Source organism: Euprymna scolopes, chromosome 12 (genome assembly GCF_053919585.1).
Source record: "Euprymna scolopes isolate OS-2025 chromosome 12, ASM5391958v1, whole genome shotgun sequence".
Classification (NCBI taxonomy): domain Eukaryota; kingdom Metazoa; phylum Mollusca; class Cephalopoda; order Sepiida; family Sepiolidae; genus Euprymna; species Euprymna scolopes.
The window spans coordinates 15,889,469-15,898,150 of record NC_136493.1 but is presented as its reverse complement, the minus strand read 5'-3'; positions in this window follow the sequence as shown (position 1 = coordinate 15,898,150).

The following is an 8,682-nucleotide window of genomic DNA, read 5'->3' as shown; positions in this document are numbered from 1 at the left end:
TAACTTTGTCGACCGATATTGAATTAGGCACGTCCACGAAAAAAAGAGGAATGATAAAAGCATCACAAAACATGTAAAATGCGTCACAAAACACCCCCCACACACACACCCATATATATATATATATATATATATATATATATATATATATGTGTGTGTGTGTGTGTGTGTGTGTGTGTGTGTTGGTCTGTGTGAGCAGAGTTTAGTTTAAACCTTTTTTGTTTCGATATACCAAATATTTCAAGCTATATTAATTTTACATAAAATATTCTATGCTTCAATATATTTACATATTCAAATACTTATTCGTTGTGTTTGGTTTCGTTGTTCTGATTTACGGCCTTCCAAATTTGTGTTCATCATTTTCGTAAAAGACTCTACGCTCCAAGTTCCTCATATATAAATATGTTTCTGCTAAGATTTTTTTCGCTGATTTCATTTCTGCATATAATCTCTTTTCGGATAATTTAATGCCGAATTTGCTCAATTCGGAAAACATTTTCATGCTTGAAGTGGTATATATCTCAAAATATTTAATATTATTCATGCAATTTAGGCGTTTTGTTTAACAGCATATAGATGCTTTTCCTTTTTTAATGCCGAGTTCAGAAACTTTAGAAAGATGTGCTTAAAGGAGTTTTTTCTTGCTATATTAATACATTCATTATAAGCTTTTGTTTTGTTGTTTTCATTTTCGGGATATAAACCTATTCGAGTCATTTTATGCCGAATTTACTAATTTTCGAAAAGGATGTATGCATCAAGGTCTCTATATCTTTAAATATTTATTCATGGTGTTTGGTTTCGATTCTTACTGATTGCTCGAATCATATATGTGTATATATATATATATATATACATATGTATATATATATATGTATTTATATATATATATATATATATATTTGACTTCCTTACTATATATTAAGTTTAATACAATCAGTGAGTAATTGTTTCCATGTTTTTTTTGTATGAATTAAAATATCATATTTACGCGTATTTTACGACCCAGCAACGTCGGAGGCTTACTAATGTAATACACAATTCTAACTGCTAAATAGTGATAATTTAAACCTGGTTTAATTTCGGATTATTTCAAAGTAACATGAAACAAAGTTTTAAAAGCAACAAAAAAAAATGAATACCAACCGAAATAATTGCGACTACTTAGAAAACGTTCGAAATAAACGTATGATTTCAATACTGAAAAAAGAGACTGAAATGTACGTATGGCTTGGAAACATACTACGGAAATGAAATATGACTTTATTCGTAAAAATTACTTGACGTTTTTAAGTCAAGGAATTTATCATTTTTATTTTAATTTAAAATTTACGATCGTTGAAACGCTTATCGACCGAATAAAGTTGGGCGTATTTGTTGTGGATTTTTACGTTACTCTTGTTTAAAATTTTACCCTAACTTGCAAACATATACTCATATAATTGCATAATAATAATACTAAAAGTAAATTAGCACCATGTCGCACCAGTTTTTCATCAACCTGCATAAATCTTTATAAGCCTAGAAAGGTTGTCTTGAAAAAATAAAACTAGGTACTGACAAATTGTATGAAACAGAGAGAAAGATCAGTAATCGCTATTGAATAACATATTATAAAATTGTACTTTAACACGGATAGTGCCCCCAAAGAAATACCGACTTCTGTAGTTCACTATCCTGAAACCTTGCAACGATTTATTTGTTTCTATAAAATCGAATATACTGAGACAGTCAAACTCAGGTCGGTCAAGTTGCAGCTCATGACTGAACATGCATTACCTCTTATTCCCATGAAGCAGTTTTTATATAAACGAGACTGCACGCCTAAAAATTAAGATAATACACCATTATATTAAATGATGAAACCTAACAAAATAACCGGACAGAAATGATAACAAAGGGATTGGTACTGCTGTTTTTGATGTCGTACACTTTGCGTGTACAGTCATACACACCTTACATTCTATAAATGAGCAGGGTGTAAAAAATAACACTAAATTATTAATCGAAGTGTTTAAATAGTGTACGTGTATTCCTGATTTAATTATGAAACAGGCAATCTTGGAGGCCATTGAGCAATACATCGCCAAGTCTCTGCGAAAGAAAAATGCACATCACTTTTATATAAACGCGAACGTTTTTTTTTTTAGTTTTTTAATTTTTTAATTGGGTTATCAACGTATCTAAGCCACTCGAGGATAAGAGTTAATAAATGTAATTGGGTAGTGTAGTAATAAAGAATGGTGTCAATTGGGTGTGATTTTACGGCTCAACAAGGATTTGTTTATATCGGATTTGAAGGAAACCATGTTCTTTCACACCGGAAAGCACACAAGCTGAACCGTGTTCCACAAGCGCGCAGTTCCGGGAAATAATTTTTGTCTATGAAATCTGCATTTAAATTCAAACACAGATTGAGAGTCGAGGAAATCATACATAATGGTTGATGCTAGTCAAGTGTTTTGTGAACGATTTGCAAGGGGCCATAGACTAAAATACCGTGGCTTCCGAGCCTTGATAAGTGGTGACCCCTGTATAAAAAAAAAGAAAAAGAGCACGTGCCATGAAAATAACGATAGAGTTGTTGAGAAGGGTTTTGCTTCTTGGATAGAAGCGATCAAGAAAGCCTGATATAATTAGCAAACAATTAAGCAAGATTACATGCTGATGCCGTATATCTCCCCTTATTAATATACATCAATCTCTCTAGCATGTCTATGATCTGAGTAAAGCCATTGGAAAAATAGTCGGGATCAATTAAGAAAGTAGTGTGTGATATTATTCGTGATATACGCCTCAATAAACGTATAGGCTTATCGTTGTTGTTATTATTCTCTTTCATCCTAACGTTCTTTCATTTGGATAGCAGTGCAGATAATCTAACTAGCAAAAAAAAAATGGTAGTTTTGTTCAACACAAAACTTCGAACAACCGATAATTACAAGGTTCATAGAGGTTATACGATTACATAAGAATGTTGCACATAAAACCAGTTGTTTAGCATGAGATGTGGTTTATTTAACTTTCCATAATAAATAAATAGGAATACATCTGAATTTCCCATTGTTATAGTCGCAGAACGTCTGCACAAAACTTTAGAGTGTATCTAAAGTCTTAAAATTTATACGAACTTTACGCATGGAAATGGACACAATTAACACACACAAATGTATGAATGTATTTATGTATGCATGTATAGATAGATAGATAGATATATGACGTCAGCTAAAATAGAAGCAAATGTAAATGTAGTTGAAAATAGATAAACAGCTTTCGAAAACCCCATCGAACATTCAGTGTCCTTGTCTTATTCAATCTAATTCAATTTCAAGTTTTCATGCATGTCGCTTCGTGAAATATATTTCTATAATCGTGTTTCACCACTAAAGTTCTCACAATTTGATAACGCGCTTGAATATTTGCAACGTTGTGTCAAGAGAAAGTTGGAACATGCCAATGTGAAATTAGATTTAGTTTTCTGCCCCGAAAACCTTCCATGTTCTGCAAGTGGGTGTCTTTATTTTTTGCAGTTGAAAAATTATATTATCAAAAACATGAACTGAATCCATTTCTGACTTCAAATAAAATAATAGGGGACATATCCTCCTTCGTTTCACAAATGTTAAATAGTGTTGGCAGAACGCATTATTTATAGTAAATATTAAAGATATTAACTCATGTATGGCGTATTCCAACATTAGTATTTTCGGTTAAAATCATAACTACATATAGATTGATCGGTTTGATTATCTCCCTTTGTCTTTCACTGAGGTCGAGTAGATTAAGCATTGGATACTCCTGCCTAAGGTCTATATTCTGATATTGTTGCGACACGTCGGCATGCATCGTTTCATTATCGATTAGATTACATCACAAGTTCGACATATTGATACCTTACGACAGAGAGCGTGTAGAGGTAACTATTTAAATATGCAATTTGATTGATTGGCTGAAAATACAGGTTTCAGTATAAAAATAAATGCAAAGTGAAAATGTAAAGCCAATTTAATTGACAAATAGAATTATCGTCCAAGAATGACATAATGATCTAATCCTAAAAGAGATCAATTTTAGAGAACATTTGTAGTTAATATTATGCATAGCTATCTAATCAGTAGAAAGGGAGAGTCATGAAGTGAAAACTATAGACGCTCCAATCATGTAATCAATTAAACACTAAGCCGCATGGGGATTAGTAAAGTACTGGTCTTTAAAGAACTACATAGCGGCTTGTAGTTCGACCATAAAAATTAAAGCTAAATTTACGGTAAGAAGAGGTAACGACAAAAAAAAAAACTATGCCATTTATTTCAGTGACTGTCATAACTGAATCTTTCTTGATATCATAGACCGTGTATGTTAATTGAGGCTAGTAGTTCATTTCAAAGAGCTGCCTGATGTTTTTGTCCTATATGTAAAACGAACGGTTTATTGCGCAAACTCACGTACGAAACATATTAACACATAGTACAAGATAGGTACATCCACTATTATAATGAAGTTCGTACATTACACATACAATAAGATACACATTTATAAGAACAGTATGCTGTACAATGCCTAAATCCTATATTTAAAAAAGCCAATAATGAATATAAATACGCAATTTTACAAGCAAAATAGTATAATGTGTATAAATAAGTATATGCGTGTGTATAGAGAGGTTTGTAATTGTAATTTGTAATTTTAAGTCAAAATTCGAAGAATATGTTTAGTATGTAGCTTTACGTGCTAATAATAATAAACTAACCCTACTTTTATTTGAATTTAAAGAAGTTAAAACAGTTTCACTGCCAGTATAAAAGTCTGATGAAACTATTAAACACACTTAATAAAAATTAAACAAATAGATAGGGAGAGAGGCAAACTAATAGATAGATTTTAAAGCAGCAAAACCGTCTTTTAATCCTTTTAAATCTTACGTCTCCATTCCATATTATATTCAGACTATCTTATAACACCTCTCACCGTTACAATGTATTTCCACTGCGTCAGAACTCATAATTGCTTTAAAGTCACAGCTCCTTAACCAACAAGCGTTTGCGTTATAGTTATTTAATTAAAGTTTACCCTTATCAAGCAATCATACTTCTGCCTCCCTTCCCGCAGATGCTATGTTTAGATTACTATAATTTATCCTATGTTTTTATTTTTTTCTGAGCTTGCATCCTATTTACATTTCTCTTTTAAAATTATATATATGTATATATACGTATATATATATATATATATATATATATATATATATATATAAAAGAACAAGTAGTTAAAAAAACATGTTAAAAACACGTTGAAAAAGCGTTAAGAACATATTTGCTTTTAAAAAGAAAACGCTAAATAAGTGGATAGTCCTTAATTCGAGGAGTTTCGAACAAATACTTTCCTTCTCATCAGAGGGTAGGATTTCGCAAAACGCGAGATCGGATTTTGGTTGCAAAAGTATTTAATGAAACTACAAGTAAGTCACAGATCTTTCTTGGTAACAAAAAGTGAAGCAGAGGGTATAGGGCGAAGAAAAACGTGATTTCACGTGAATGGATAGTCTGGTGAAGGGTAAAGTATCCAATGAAGGTAAAATCCCAAAATGCAGAATCCCAAAAAATTGGTTAAATTTCTATTCGCACAAGATCGTCCACAGTAATGCAATATATATATATATATATATATATATATATATATATATATATATATATATATATATATATATATATATAGATATATATATATATATATATATGGGGGGTTATTAAAATATATATGACACTTAAGCAACACATATTATTCCGCATCACATAGCATAAGTCTTAGGAATTCTCAGGAGAATGAAACGCGGATAATTCCGTGTAGCTGAATTGTCATATATATGTTAATAACGTACTACCTACCTCTGCCTATGTATTGAGCACTGTTAAAGTTAACACTGAAAAGTGTACGCATGAAAAAATTGATCCTCGTATAATAATTCATGTGATTAAATGAAGGAATTATATATAAATACATACATATATATATATATATATATATATATATATGTTGTATATATATATATATACATATATACACATTGCATATATATATATAATTATTTTCTACTATAATAATTAAATTAATTAAATTATATATATATATATATATATATATATATATATATATATATACATATATTAAATTTTGTTTATCTCAAGTCCTTATCTCGTGACCCTAATATACTCTTATAGATAGATCGCTATGTTTTCCAATAATAATTTAGTACATCTAAATATTCGTTCCACCAGACAGTGCATGTATATAAACACCTAATATCTTTTTTAAAGCACGGCATTAAGGAGTTCGTAAAACTATTTTATGAAATTATATTTATACAGCCATTTAAAACGCGAGATCTATATATAGCCTTAGTACTTCCATCGTATATGATCTTCGGATTACTTGGAATTATTTACGGATTAAACTTCTTGATTGTTACTTGGAACATCCGTCACTCTGAAAATGTTACAGTAATACATTTTATAATTAATAATTTATTTGTTTGTGATATATTATATTTGTTGATTTTCTTTGAAGCAAAAATCATGTAGTTTCCAAACTTCATGTATAAATATAATAATCTAATTGTAACATGAAATAATACAAAACATATGGGAATTTTTGATGGGATGGAAGCTAATCCGAAGCATTGGAAGCTGATGATGTTTCCACTTAACCGACATTACACGCATATGAACAAATAAAAATCAAAAATTAATAATAAACTACATTGAATGTACAAAAGGTATAACGTTTTTTTTTTCAATTTTTACCCAGTTCTGTCTCTTTAAAAACTTTTTTTACTGCCTAAGAGAACGGTCTTGAAAAAATTCAATTATTTGCAACAACTAGCGCCGCTGTGCGACTTTTAGTTTCGGGGGTGATAGAGTTTGAAAATATAGAGAGGCTGACACGCAAACAGATATACAAGCTTTTATATATTAGAGGTACATATTCATGAATATATATATATATATATATATATATATATATATACATAATTATGATTATTTATATACACATATATATACACATACATACCTATAAATAGATATATAAATAAATATACATACGTATATATAGTTATGTATGTGTGTATACATATAATCATATATATATATATATGTATATATATGTATATATATATGATTATATATATATATATATACACACACATACATACCTATGCATGATCATATATATACACACATACATACCTATATATATATATATATATATATATATATATGTGTGTGTGTGTGTGTGTATGTGTGTGGTGTTCAGTAAAAATGACAACGGTAAAAAGGCACCAGTATAAATGGCAAAAGTGAATAACGAGGTAAAAATGGCCTTTTTCCAGCAAAAAATTAGGATCGTCCGAGAAATGCGAGCTAAGGTCCAATTCTCCAAATCTAAAATATGTGCTTGACTTTGAAAAAATTCTGTTTTGTTAAGTCAAATTTTGTAGATATACCGAAAAGTAAAAAAAAAACACAACATTTATTGTATAAGTATTTTTAATATATATATATATATATATATATATATATATATATATATATATATATATATATGTATGTATATTTTTAATATATATATATATATATATATAATCTGAAAAAAAAACTTAATACAATTTGCCGTTGCAATATTTACCAAAATTCAAACTATTTCATTATTAAGTCTGGAAAATAGAAACTTAATTCAATGATTAGATCGCCGGCGGCAACTGCTTTTAATTTTATTTCAGCCAAAAGATTTTTAATAAAAAAATTTAACACTACAGAAAGCTGGCAAAATTGATTTACAAATAACAAGTGCCGAGTGTTTAGTGAGAACAAGAAAAAAGAGCCGACACAATAGGGTTATATCCTAGGAGTCTCGATAATCACTTAACAATAAAAAGAAAACAACTTGCTTGAAGAAATTCACCCAATACACGTTATGGTCACATGATAAATAATCTGTAGAACCTGCAGGCGGGGGTGTGCTTCGTAAACTATTCTGTAATTTCATCTTACATTTAAAAAATAAGCTTGCTAAATGGAAATTATCACTAGAAGGTTTATTACTGATAAATTGTTTTATGGAGGGGTGAGAATCTGATGAAACACATTTTGCTGCATAATTTAAATCGAGTACTTTTCTTGTTTGCCAATATATATGACATTTTCGGTGCTTTTGTTTTCTATTGTTTGTTTATGTTTTGTCCAAATTCCAATTATAACTTTTTGCTGCGAACAAAAATTAGTTATAATTACATTCCTGGGTACTCATGCAGAATAATACGAAACATGCTTAAATAATGATATTGTTATTTTGAACGTAATTCTTTTTTGAACTTTTTGTTTAGGGTTCAATATTGATGAGAGGTCTCTAATCTGCTTATTATAAATTAAACTTTTCTGGATAAAGAACATGAAAAAAAATAACAAACGGGTCGTGCCTCCTGGCCTCGCTAGGGTAAGAAATTTTAGTGGAAAAATGGAGTTGATATACAAACAATAAGTGAGATATTCCTTATCTCTAGGCTCACAAAGACTTTTCACACTAGCCCGCTACAAAATCGATCAAACTAGCAGAAAGCAGCGATGATAATGATGGACCCGTACTTAAAAATAAAGGCCTAGTTCCCTACCAGTCTATATTCCT